Source organism: Colias philodice, chromosome 11 (assembly GCF_061535455.1).
Source record: "Colias philodice isolate Cphi_HAF_F1 chromosome 11, ilColPhil1 Martin Lab GWU primary, whole genome shotgun sequence".
Classification (NCBI taxonomy): domain Eukaryota; kingdom Metazoa; phylum Arthropoda; class Insecta; order Lepidoptera; family Pieridae; genus Colias; species Colias philodice.
The window spans coordinates 10,282,042-10,295,949 of NC_143096.1; the positions used below are offsets into that span (position 1 = coordinate 10,282,042).

At 32.9% G+C, this 13,908-nt stretch overlaps 1 non-coding gene across 1 annotated transcript; it reads right to left on the reverse strand.

Moving 5' to 3' along the window:
* Nucleotides 1-2,126: 2,126 nt before the first annotated feature.
* LOC149484843 (5S ribosomal RNA) lies at nucleotides 2,127-2,245 on the reverse strand. The gene has a single exon (XR_016316335.1). It is a non-coding gene; the product is annotated as a 5S ribosomal RNA (ribosomal RNA).
* Between the last annotated feature and the right edge of the window lie 11,663 nt (nucleotides 2,246-13,908).

Genomic DNA, 13,908 nt, shown 5'->3' on the forward strand with positions numbered 1-13,908 from the left:
ACTCTATCTACCTCATAACAATATTTAGCTTGTGGTTATAGATCACGAAATAGGTAGCTATAAAAACAAACATTTACTTTCAATAAACTCCACTCTAAAAATAACTGTTCCTATTTCTGTGGCCTAATTAATACGATGTGTTTTTGATTGTATTATCCAACTCTATGCTTCATGATGGTGAAGTTTCCTCACAATTAGGTGATGGGCGGTTGTTGAAATATAGGTCATGTCCTCCAATGAAAACAGCAAGGTTTTGCTTTTCGGATTTGTGTATGAGAAATTGTTCCTATAATCAAATTTTTAATATGGAAATACAAATTTAATTTTGTGGTACATATATATTATATACGTTTAATTACAAAGGGTACTTATTTCATAAAATAAAATAAAATAAGTATAAAATTAAGTTGGCTAAAAAGGCTCGTTATATTTTTCATTGAAATTTGTAATGAAGCAGCGGACAAAAGACCATGAAATTTTCGGAGTATTAGAATTCTAAAATGAATGCAAATTCCTATTGTGTTCAAATTGGACAATGACTGTTACTTGATTACAATTTACAATTCCGTGCCGCGACACGAAATGAGTCATGTGGGTGTTATGAACAAACAATGAATGAACATATTTATTAATTTACATTTTATTTGTGTGTATGTACAGGTGTGTAACAGGTGTAAAATTCGTGAAGAGTTGGCCATTTTTGAAACAACGTGTACGAATGTTGGCTCTAGCCTCTAGGGTGCTGGAGATTTTATGGTAGTTTAAAAGCTTTCATTTGTGGCGGTTAAAGTTTAAACTATACATCTCACTATTTTATGTAGTAACACATCAAGTTCAATTTGTTCAGACGGGATACCTATTAGTCCACGGTAGACCACTGTACCAATATAGTTCCGACTTAAAAATTAACTTACAAAATTAACTTTAAAACAAGTCTGAAGCCAGATAAAAGCTTAAATAAAAGTATACGAGATGTGATAAACATCATTACCTAATTAAAAGGAATTTATAGGTGTGTAAACCTGCCATGCCAAAATGTCTGAGAATGTAGGTAATTTGTGTAAAATTATCACTTCGAGATGATTCTTGCTTCTAAGTAATATATCTGATATTCAATGTAATGCCTTAAACGGTTGTGTGAAAAATATTGGTAATATTGGTAAAATTTGCATGCCATTATCATTTACCAATCAATCCAATATGTGACACGCAAAAGTGTGACTAGAAAGAAAATCAATAAATCCGTCTCTGTTGTTATCAGGACTAGTTCAAGTGGCGGACTAAAAAATGAGTAGTTTGAGAAAATAATCAAGGTGTCCAATAATCGCATTGTCAAGGAAAATTACAGCATCACATAACATTTTCTCTTCCAAGCACAGGTCTTGAGTCCAGACTGACTATTGACTAAGGTCCAAGATGCTTCGCGCTTCGGGAGGCTGCTTGCTCTGTGGGGATTCATCTATTGAGAAGAAACGATAAATTGCATATTGACCTAGGATTTCGATGATTCTAGGTTTTATTTAACATTTACTTGCAATTACGTAGAATTTATAAATTTTATTTTTCAATATGTCTTTATTAAAATGTTGTTAAATAATTGAGAACAGTAGTTAGTAGTTACAGGTGTATCCTACTTAATATAAAACAATATTATTATATTCTATTGTAGAAGTAAGCAGAACTACAATCTACAATATTGTAGGTCGATGTCACTATATAAATAATTATATTATACAGTATAAATAATTTGAAAGTACCTATGTATTATCATGGACTTATTTGTCTATTATTTAATTGTATCTATTATTTAATTCAGTGTTATCTGTCTATTATTTAATTCAGTGTTAGACCGAATACTTTATTAAAAACTAGCTGCACACTTTATTAAAAACTAGCTGCGCTCCGCGGTTTCACCGCGATGATATATAGCCTATTATAGCCTCGATGAATAAGCTATCTAACAGTGAAATAATTTTTCAAATCGGACCAGTAGTTCCTGAGATTAGCGCGCTCAAACAAACAAACTCTTCAGCTTAATAATATTATTAGTATTATTACTATAGATTGTGATAACATAAAATTAACTTCACTTTCTTCTCTCCCATTACAATTTTTTTACAACAAAAAGCCAACAGCACGCGGTGTTCCCAGGCGGTCACCCATCCAAGTACTGACCGCGCCCGACGTTGCTTAACTTCGGTGATCGGACGAGAACCGGTGTATTCAACGTGGTATGGACGTTGGCGACAGCCTGTATTAAAAAAATGTTCAGATTTTTCATTTTGATAAAACCACGTGACTAAACTTATCATCTCAAACTTAATTTTTTCATGGTGGATATTCTATGAAAAATATAAATTTAACGATTTATTTTCATTTCTGTCCATCTAAATTAAACAGTATACTCACATACAGTAGTGAACAATGTCTATGATTTGATATTGATTTCATGTTTCTAGCTACTTTAGTTAGATATTATTAAGGTCGAATTTAGACAACTGGAGGACTTCTACTTTACGTAAACAAGTTATGAGTGCTCAAATACTGGTTAAAAAAATTCCATAAAAAATATACTTACGCTAAAGCAATAAGCATAGAGCGACGAAAACATTTCAATTAACACATCATGGTTCGATGCATTTCTATTTGTAAGAGGTCGTATTTTAGTTTTTATTTATTCTTTAGTAGCTGATGCCCACAGCTTCTGCCTGTCCGACTGTCTGTCAGTTTCTTTTTCACCTCTAAACCACTTTTTTAATCCTATCCTATCCTACTAATATTTTAAATGCGAAAGTTTGTGAGGATGGATGTATGTGTATGTATGTAGGTTTTATACTCTTTCAGGCAAATACTACTGAACCGATTGCAATGAAATTTAGCACGCATATAACACATAGGATAGATTTTATCCCGGAAATCCCACGGGAACTGGACGGTGGACCTGTGCGGGTTTTTCGTTAAAAACGCGGGCGAAGCCGCGGGCGGAAAGCTAGTATATTGTAATATCTTTATTTATTTATTTGTTACAGGTTAACACCTAATTTGAGTTCTTTTATAAATATGACAAATTGTATCCAGAAAGATCACTGTTATCGATTGAGTATTTAAACATCGATACTCGAATCAAACATGCTAATATTGACATAAAGAATATGTATTCGTGAAGATACTTTACTACTTTTCATATATGCCAAAGTGGAACTTACAGAGAGTTTTACAGCTTTTCAAACTACTATTTCTAGTTCACCTTTTTATTTTACTGTTGCGCTGCAACTTTTGAAGATTTTCTTTGTATATTTTTGGGATGTTGAAAATAATGCATAATACATATATGCATACTCGTAGAACTTGTTTCTGGAATAAAATAATTAAGCCCGTAAAGGACTTTGATAGTTTTCATAATAAAATACCAATGCATTTGGTACAAAGTACTTACGTCCGCGTCGTACGTATAATGAATTTTGCCCCATTATATTCAACCTAACCTTTAACTTTTATTATTAGGTAAGTTCAATAAAAACGACATTTTAAAAACTCCAATTATAATAAGAAAATTATTTAAATGCTAATACATATCACCTAATATATTACAATTTACAGCCATACAAATTGATCGAAAATTCTTTTCCATTCCACCGCGTACACAAATTCGTTAAATATTACCTAGTAAGAAAACCTTGAAAATTTTCCATTACAAGCGATACTGATATATCATGCTTAACTTACGAATTGCTGGCATTTATCTATTTTACAAATTAACAAAACAACAGGAAAGCCACCTGCCCCTACGAATGTGATGTTAACTTTTACAATGAAAAGCGAAAGGTGCGATCCCAAAACTAATGCCGCATTTTTAAACAAATATCTTGAATTGTTATCTGCTTCAAATAAAGTAAATACACATTATTCAACTATTTTTGAGATATGCTGAATGATGTAACAGAGAAAGAGTTTTGTTTTTAAAAATAATATGTAATATACCTACCTATTTTTGACTAATTTAGATGGTCTAGAAGTGAAATCAGGTAATAATAATATCAATCAGCAATATTATAAGTTATAACATTTTCTGCAAAGCGAGGAAAAATTTTCTCATTCAACCAATATAATTACTTAATTTTACAAATACATGTTATGGTATAATTTTTGTTTTACGCAATAAAGTTGTTTCCGTTCATTCTGTATATTGCAGTCGATTATCATGACAGTTTAAAAAAACTACGCCGTAATACCACGTTATACTTTGTCATATTAATAAGTTTCACCTTTTTAACTACATACTTGTATGTTTGTTTGTACTTTTCTTTTCTGGACCGAATGTAAAAATTCGGCTAAACTATTCCTGATTGATAAACCATGTATGTATAAACCATTGGATAAACCATATTTATTTTATTTTCATCCCGGTTCAACCCTTAGGCAAGGCGACAAGCATATTACATAAAAAATATGTTCTTAACGAAAAATTAAATAATAAACAAAGGTTTACAAGGTGAATAACACAAATAATAACATGTAAACAAGGCCGTGCGTACGTGATCCCGACAACGGCTACTCGCAGTAGGGTGACAGCTTCATTATAAATGGGGTGGTAGCTGAGACCGCGCGAAGAAAAATGTGTTTTACGAGTGTATTATGTATTTAGCCACTCATAAGGACCAGGCACTGCTGGGTATTACACTGGGGATATTATTATAGGGATACGCACACAGCTTGTAGAGAGAAGGGATATGAGAAAGGAAAATACATTGTCATTAGAATGGGAAATGTTGCATGCAACTGACATTTTAAACAAGTATTTCGTTCTACGCATATAATAGATAGAATCTCAACCTCATTAGTATCAAATATATTTACTTAACAATAATAAACAATATAATACCATGGACTAATAATACTTATGTATAATTGAAATTATTTTGTTTTTTTCTGGTAACACGAGTTCTCACCTGGTACTTGTGTTATTTTAGTACATATACAATATTCTTATATGCTTATCTCTACAACTAATTTCGATTATTTCGAATGACAAAAATGAAAAAACATGAAAAATTAAAAATGATTACGTTGTTGTCCCGTGTTTATCTTAAAGTGTTGTTACACTATTTGACCTTATTCAGCTGATGATAGTTCACTTCAACCCACTAATTACTTCTGTAATTTGTGACGGTATTGCAATGATAGATAGGCTTTAAGGAAAATACGATAATATTGCATTTCATTGATAACACATTTTGTAACTGTGTTATTTTTTGTAGTACTTTTAAAGTCGTTAAGAGAAAAGGTCACTCACCTTGTGCTGAAATATAACGAAATGTACATTTATTTTTGGCGTCGATGAACGAAAGCTTTGTTTAAAAGTTTAAATGATGAAATAATATACATGTACGCTTTTTGGGAACAAGATGACATTACAAAAAAGTAAAAACATAACACTTATATATAGTACTTAAGTCTGTATATGAAACCATTTACTATATACAGCGAATTCACTTCCCAAGTAGTTCCTGAAATTGGCTCGTTCAAACAAATTCTTCAGCTAAAATAATCAAAAAGATAAGTAGGGATAAACTTGCAAATTTTACAATTCTTATCATATCATCAACATTATATTATCTATCTATTGTTATACCTATAGGTATTTATACCATAATATTATCAGCATGGTGCACAGATCTTAAGTTTTAAGCAAACATTTCATCATTTTGTAAACAGCATGATGGATATAATGTGTCATACAGTACCTATAAACGAACACAAATCACTACCTACATAGTATAAAACAAAGTCGCTTTCTCTGTCCCTTAGATCATTACTTAATGATCTAAGCTATGTCCCTATGTATGCTTAAATCTTTAAAACTACGCAACGGATTTTGATGCGGTTTTTTTTAATAGATAGAGTGATTCAAGAGGAAAGTTTTAGTATATAATTTATTATGCTTTAGACAAAGAGGGCGAAGCCGCGGGCGGAAAACTAGTATAGTATATTTTAGATATTTCCTTCTCAATTATACAGACATAACTAATATTTCATTATTTACGTCTTGATAATAATACACACTCAAGATATATTTATTTGACCAACTTTTTTATTTAGTTCAAATCGTTTATTTATGCAATCAGTGGCAGAAATAAGGTATGATTTTTTTACCATTTATTGATAGAAATTAGAAACAAATAAACATACATTAAGCATACAGAAGAAACACCACATAAATCGACACGATTTGATCGTGGTACTGTACGCATGCATTCTAGACGTCAAACAAATGAAATTACCATGAAATTTTAACAATACACAATACATTGAAAAATACATATTTTATTAATTTACAGGAGTTATGAAAATGAATGTAATTGAATAGTAAGGTAATGGTAATGTAAAAATTCGCAACTATTACAAAGTTTATAATTTATATTATAATTCGTGTATATATGTAATATGTATATAATATAACCTATGTCATTATGTTACAAAAAATTTAAACACTGGCATATTGTTTTTGTTGATTAATGACCATTGATAGCGACATGCATCGTTAATTTATCGTTAGTGAAAAATAAAAATATATAGTCTAAATTCGATACCTCCGCTAAAGATTTAAAGGAAAACTTGAATATTATAATTATTATTATATAATAAAATATTAAAATATCCAGATAATAAGCAAACCCCGTTCACCTGACGAAGGGTGCGGGTTCGTTGTGCTCGTAGCCTCGAGGTTGTTGACCTCCAACCGTCAGCTGTTGCACACAGCTACATGCGTTTGACCCACTTCGCACACAGACAAACGTTTGTTATGTAACTAGCGTATTCATCAGCTGGAAACGTGTCGAATTAGATTTATCTTGGGCGCTTGGAAAATTTTGTTCATCGAAATAATTGACCTCTTATTTTTGTCATCATGTGAATATAATTGATCGTTTTTGGGCAGAACGAATGATTTTTTAATTATTTTTTTAGTACATATAAGATTACGTTTTCTAAAGAAAAGAGTTTCCAGTGAAGAGATTTTTTAATGCTGGTCCAAATTCGGACACTTAGAAAATCTTTCATAAATCTTTATATCTGTTGTATTCAGTATGTACTGATAAACACTAATAAATTTAATACATCATAGCACTATTGCTAATCATTAGATTATAATTATTTCGATAAACATAACAAAGCAAGAAAATATAGCACACAGGTGACACGTACGTGCCTTAATTATTTTGCTTCCCCAGGCCAGGGCCGGATTAGGGAATGTCCGACGACCGCAGGGCGCAGGCTGTAACCTATATAGAAAACTGATAATACATAATTAAAATAATTAAATATTAAAAGCTAATTAGAATTAAATAAATTTAATTTTTACAAGGGCATTAATCATTGATTATTTATATTCTTTTTGACGTTCATTTATTCACATTTTGCATACTTAGTTGAAAAGAAGTGAGCGATAATTTTTATTCTTTTATTTTGGATTCATACATTCAATTTTTGTGTTCTGTTTATGACTTGATAATATATAGGTAGCAACAGGAAGCAGCTTGCTCAATGATGTCATAAAATTTAAGAGCCATTTCAAAAGACCAACTGCGTTTTCCTCAACGTATTTTAATGAAAATATCTTAGCCCCTCAGAGGCCCCAGTTAAGCAGCGCCTTCAGTTGCAGACTGTCATTAAGATAAGACATAATAAAGCTTATTTTATTGAATAACGGATAATATGGGACACACGTAATACATGTATGAGCAAAAATGAATAAACCATTTTTGCTCTAGTGATCTAATTCCTACATTATTTTAAATCGCTAGTCTTTCACTTAGAAAACCTAGAGGAGCAAATTAACCTGCATAACTAACGTTCCTTTTTAATACAAGATAAATTGTGTTTTCTTTTGAAACTGCATCGGGTTTATTAATTTCAAAATAAGAATGAGTTATTTTTAACAAATTTTTAATATCTGTTTGTAAACATGTCAATAATGAGTGGCATGTTTTCATAACTTTAAACAGGCGGTTATTTTGCGGATGCCCATAGGCGAGTGCACGTACTGCCATAAAAATATATTAAATGTTCACCCAGGTTCCTCATTATCAACGTCCAAATATAGCAACACTGCGATATAATGATTATATCTTATCACGATACGCCGGTTTATAATATTTTACTTATATTTTGTACGTATGATGAACGTGTTTGTTTCTGTGTGGTTCATAACATAGACCGGGAGATACTGACACAAAATTTCGAGTCATTTGTAACAGGATGGCGGTTCTACAGGGTTCTTAGTACGCAATGACAAAAAGAAAAATGATGGTGTGAACGCTGGTACTGGCGGCTTAGTCGCGTGGGCGTTAGTCGAACTCGTCGGAAAATAGCGAAAGTCAAACGATTTGTAACAGTATGGCACTTATTTTTCCTGTAAGTTTGAGGATCAACGAATATAAATACAAAATTTCAAAGATCTAGGTGTTGGAAATCTTCACTTATATAAATTAATAATAAATTTATTTTTCAAGTATGACAGCACTTTTTCCCCCTACTAGAAGTATGGCAAATATAATAATGGTCACATTTTATCAAATACTCTCCAAAAAGCCAAATGCAATACTGGTACAAAAAGATAGGCGAAATAAAAAAAATTTGCAGATTTTCGGCGGTATGGCGACCATTTGGAATCGTCCGAAAAGTATGGCATGGCGATTTTCGTAAATGGCTGCACGACGATGGTTACCTGTGCAAAAGTTAGCTTGGTACAAATGGTTGAATAATTGTTTTTTTTAAATCAACACATTCGCGTCGGTATGGCGGGCTGTAAGTCATACCGGAAAAGTATGGCATGACACTACCGCCTACTTCTTTTTTATGGGCTATCGGTAAATTCTAAAATTTTTGTGTTACAAATCGTTTGACTTTCGCTATTTTTCCGACGAGTTCGACTAACGCCCACGCGACTAACCCACCGGTACCAGCGTTCACACCATCATTTTTCTTTTTGTCATTGCGTACTAAGACCCCTGTAGAACCGCCATCCTGTTACAAATGACTCGAAATTTTGTGTCAGTATCTCCCGGTCTAACAAGACTTAAGACGCGTTTTATACGGCTTTTGGTAATAATTATACTATTTATATGTACAATATTAATATGTATAATATTTATATGTACCTACTACAGAATTGTAATGATTGTGCTACGTAGTTGGAGTTTATATTATGCATTGGTAGTTTTGAAACTAAAATCACTTGTTATTTAATTCAGCAAGTATGAAGCACTTATAGTAGTAGTACTACAAATGCATGAAACTAAAATGTGGCTCCAGATATTGAATAGACGGGTCCACACAGAGCGAGCAGCCTCGCGAACAAATTATTGCAAGAAGCAGCTCGGTCGGTGTGGACGTGGCTCGGCCGAGGAAACCGACCGCAGCGGCACTAATTATGTTTTTCTCGGCCCAATCACGTCCACAGACCACATAACCTTTTTACTCTTTGTGGACCCGGCTATTACCATTATACCTATCACACGGTGTTTATTTCTTGAAACATATCTTGTCATCCCAAATGACTGATACGAAAAAGTCGCCTTATTATTAGGATGGCTAATTATAACTTGTCGATTATATAACAGTTGTTTTCGTTACATTATAGTTATTGCTTGAAGGTCGAGCATGATAAAGTATTAACGTTTGAATATTATTATTTACGTATATGCACGTTATCAATATTTTGCGTACAGTAGGTAACAGGAATTTATTAGAATCACGTTTTATAAAACAGATAATGTGAAGCGTTGTTACAAACTATTAAATAACAACCTTTTTGGATCAGAAATGTACCTACTGGTAGTGCTCAGTCTGCTCAAATTAAAAAAAAAGGTGCGATTTGATGTTGAAGAGAACGCTTCAGGATGATGAGATGACACTAAGTGATAGGTATAAGTATAAAAAAAATGTTTAGAATTCGAACCATTTGTTAGATATAAGAAATTGATGAAAATTCAGCCTAGATATAGAAAGTGGATAATGATGACTGTCCGAGAAGACGATACTTTATAATTAAATTATATAAGATTAGGTGCCTTAGATACAGACCAACAATATCGAACATTAAATATTACTGTCTGTTAATAGAATGTACGTTATTTGAATTTTGAACTGCTGCTCAATAAAGACCTGCTGATATTAGAAATGATATAAAAAATGTTCGAGTTTATTCCCCATGGTCACTCGAATGGGTGTGAAAATCTAAAAAAATGTAGTCCCATTTCTTCTAATATTTATGTTCCCATGTTCACTCGAATAGTCACAAAGTAATTTAATGTCACATAAAGAAGCATTATAAATCCATGATTCCGCACTGCGAGCATCAAGGACATCCGCACAACACTGAGCTAAATGTAATTCTTGTTTAATTTGATCTTTTGGGTCACGCCAGCGTTCATTTTTAACATTTAGCAAGCATTTAATTTAAACAACGTATTTAGACTATTTGAGTTTGAAAACGGATGTGTAGGACGCCTTCATAACTTCAAATTTATTCGAATTCCGGCATTATATTTTTCATAACACTTCATCCATTTAACGATAATATTCTAGTAGTCTCTACGAAGATTGCTATCAAATCTAGGGATGTCAAGAACAAGAAGGCTAAATCAAAGAAACCGAGAAGAAGAATTCTTGCTAAATAAACGATCTGAGTGTTATAGTTGGTTTGATTTAGTGACACACAAGTAATTAACGTCTTCGTCGATAATTACAGATCAACTACACTAGGATCGTGCAACATAAACAACATGCCTCCAAGCGGGTCAGGGCCTGTGCGTCTGCGCACACGCACACAATGAAAACCTAAGACGCTTATACGTGAGGTGTTTAATGGATCACGTTCGGTTACAATGTTTTTAAATGAAGCCAAGCGTGTCATTTTTAACCGAGTTAAAGACGGTAGTTTTTCAATTCCACGTGTATTATTCTTTAATTTTTTGCACCTGTTTCAACCGTTTACAAACCTTTACACCGAGTCTTAACCGTTTCAAGTCAGACAGTTTTAGCAAAGTTTTTACAGCAGCTATTCTTCTATTGCAAACTGCATAATAGATGCAAGTTGGTGCTTAGCACACAATTTGCCCGAGCAAGAGTCATACCTCGTGACAACAACAGCTATGATTGCAAATGTATTTTTAAAGTGATAATAATCATGATTCAAAGATTTGGGAAATCATTGATTTTCTCTAAATTTAATAAGAATGAATGTTTAAGTATACCATGATTCCTCTAATACGCAGAAATATGAAGAAAGAATCTAAATTCAGCAATTATGATCAACCAGATCTTATCATAGTGATATGACTTTCCTCTGCACGAATTTTCTCTGCAAACTGAAAGCAAAAAAATATTATGGTATATCTTCCAACCATTGAACCATTATTGTTCTTATTGCATTTGTTGTGTTTCTAACCCATTGAGCCCCGAACGGCCAGATCCGACCGCGACACAATAGATTTTCTATTGTGTCTGTGATTCCGGAGCCTGATGGGGAAAAAGATTCATTACCAAAAACATAACATTAAACATTTTAGGTGCCTGATATGTCCTATAAATGAAAAATCTATTTTACGTTCGCCAAAACGAACTCAGCAACCCCAAAGACTTCAGTAACCATTTTCCGAATGATATAATCATTCGTGATAACGTGATGCAAATTCAGTACATTGTTATGTGTAGTTATTTAAGGAATAGGTTATCAGTCAGGCCAGGTTACCGAGCGTTGTAAGCAATTACCTACATTCGTGTAACGTGTTTATAATTTATTCTATTCAGATTATGCTGTTCCGCTTTATGCTCGAAATAAAAAGAGATATAAAAAGCCACAATATTTCAATAAATAAAATATAATTTCACAAATTAACTTATAAGTACTTCATAGCAACTTCATTATCGCACGTACCTCACAGAATTTGATTTTCGTAATTCGTATTAAATTTAAAAAAAAGACGTGTGGCACTCGGGGACTGCCGCGGTAAAGCTATTGCATAGCATGCCTTCAAGCCACACCTCCGAGCCCGTCGGAGTGGGCAGCGTGAGGTTTTTTCGTTACGGAATTTATCGATTCGGTCCTCGCGCTCAAGGCCCGCGATAGAAGCTATGCAATAGCTTAAAAGCCTACGATAGAAAATATATGATGTGAATATAGAAATATTATGATCAGATAACACTTCTATTCGTATAGGAGCTACCAACGTTGACAAGAGAGCATTTTAGTATAGTTGGTTCTTTGATATACTGTTCCTCTTGCTATTTCGGTTAGAGTCCGGGCTGTCTGGCTGGTCGCAGTGGTTGCGTTTTTTAGTGCGCATCTCATCTGCACAGGATAATTTCCCTAATTTGAAGTCATTTTTTAACGCGTAATTTTTAATATTTTACCTTTAGATAGATCCATCAGACATAATTTTTTTATTGCAAGACGTTTTTTTCGTTGTTAAATAGGTACCAGACGCAATTTTTTATTTCGTTTTTATAAAAAATTCAAATTATTTTAGAATGTCTGTAAATTTCATATTATGTTCTTCAAACATAATATAATCTAAAATTAATTAGCCAGACGCTAATTCGATTGTTAAGTATTAAATAATGTGTATAAATAAAAAAAAGTAATGAAGCATGCAGCTCATCAGCTAGTGTATTTTAACTTTGCGACAGGAAATAATTGCAAGAATACAATATTATTTACACTTGTTCTTATAAATAAAAGCTAAAATGAAAAAAAAAAACATAAAAGTGAAAAATAAATTAAAGTTACCATACATTGAAAAGAATGGAATAAAAACTATATCAATGAAGGTTAAACAATTACATTGTTAAATTTAAAAAGCCATCTTCATAATCATCATCATCATCATCTTTCCTCACACTGTCAGAATTATTTATGTTATCGTCTAAGGAATTGTTATTGTTTTCCAATATTCCATCATCTGTAAACAACTAGAAAGTTTGTTTCAATATTGATGTACACACGTACACACACACAACACACACACACCACACCACACACGACACACACACGTGAACACACACACACACACACACACGCATGTTTAAGTTTGTATTGAATTTAACTAAAGTTAAACTAAATACTTTAATTTAACTTTAACTATATGGCCTTTTACACATGGATTTAAGTGAATATTTTCGAAGATATTACAGATTTAAAAATTGCGGGACGTAGCGTTTGCGGCGGTACCAGCCGGCCGCCCGGCTATATCTACACTAATATTATAAAGAGGAAAGCTTTGTTTGTTTGTTTGTTTGATTGTAATGAATAGGCTCATAAACTACTGGACCGATTTTAAAAATTCTTTCACCATTCGAAAGCTACATTATCCACGAGTAACATAGGCTAGGTTTTATCCCGGAAATCCCACGGGAACGGGAACTATGCGGGTTTTTCTTTGAAAACGCGGGCGAAGCCGCAGGCGGAAAGCTAGTATTTTATACCCGTGCGAAGCCGGAGCGGGCCGCTATGTTTTTATATTCAACGTTCACAGTTTTTCTGTAGTGTATTTAGCGATTATTGCACCCGTGCGAAGCCAGGGCCGGGCGGGTCGCTAGTTAATATTAGATATATATTAGAAAATTTAACTTGTATTGGCAACACTGTATTTTGTTTGTGGTTCTTTTTCTTCTTGTACGCGGTGTGTAATGTGTGGTATTAGGCAATGTGCTATTGGAAACAATATACATAAGTTTATGTAATCGCTGTTTTCATTTAAACCCATAACTTAATAGATAAGTAATAAAAAAATTGTTTTGTATAGAAGATTGTTGATGTACCCTAATAGTTTATTTTTTAGCCTAAGGAATAAAATGTACCAATGGAAGGTACTTGTTCCCACAACACAGGGAATCCTAGAGTAGGAA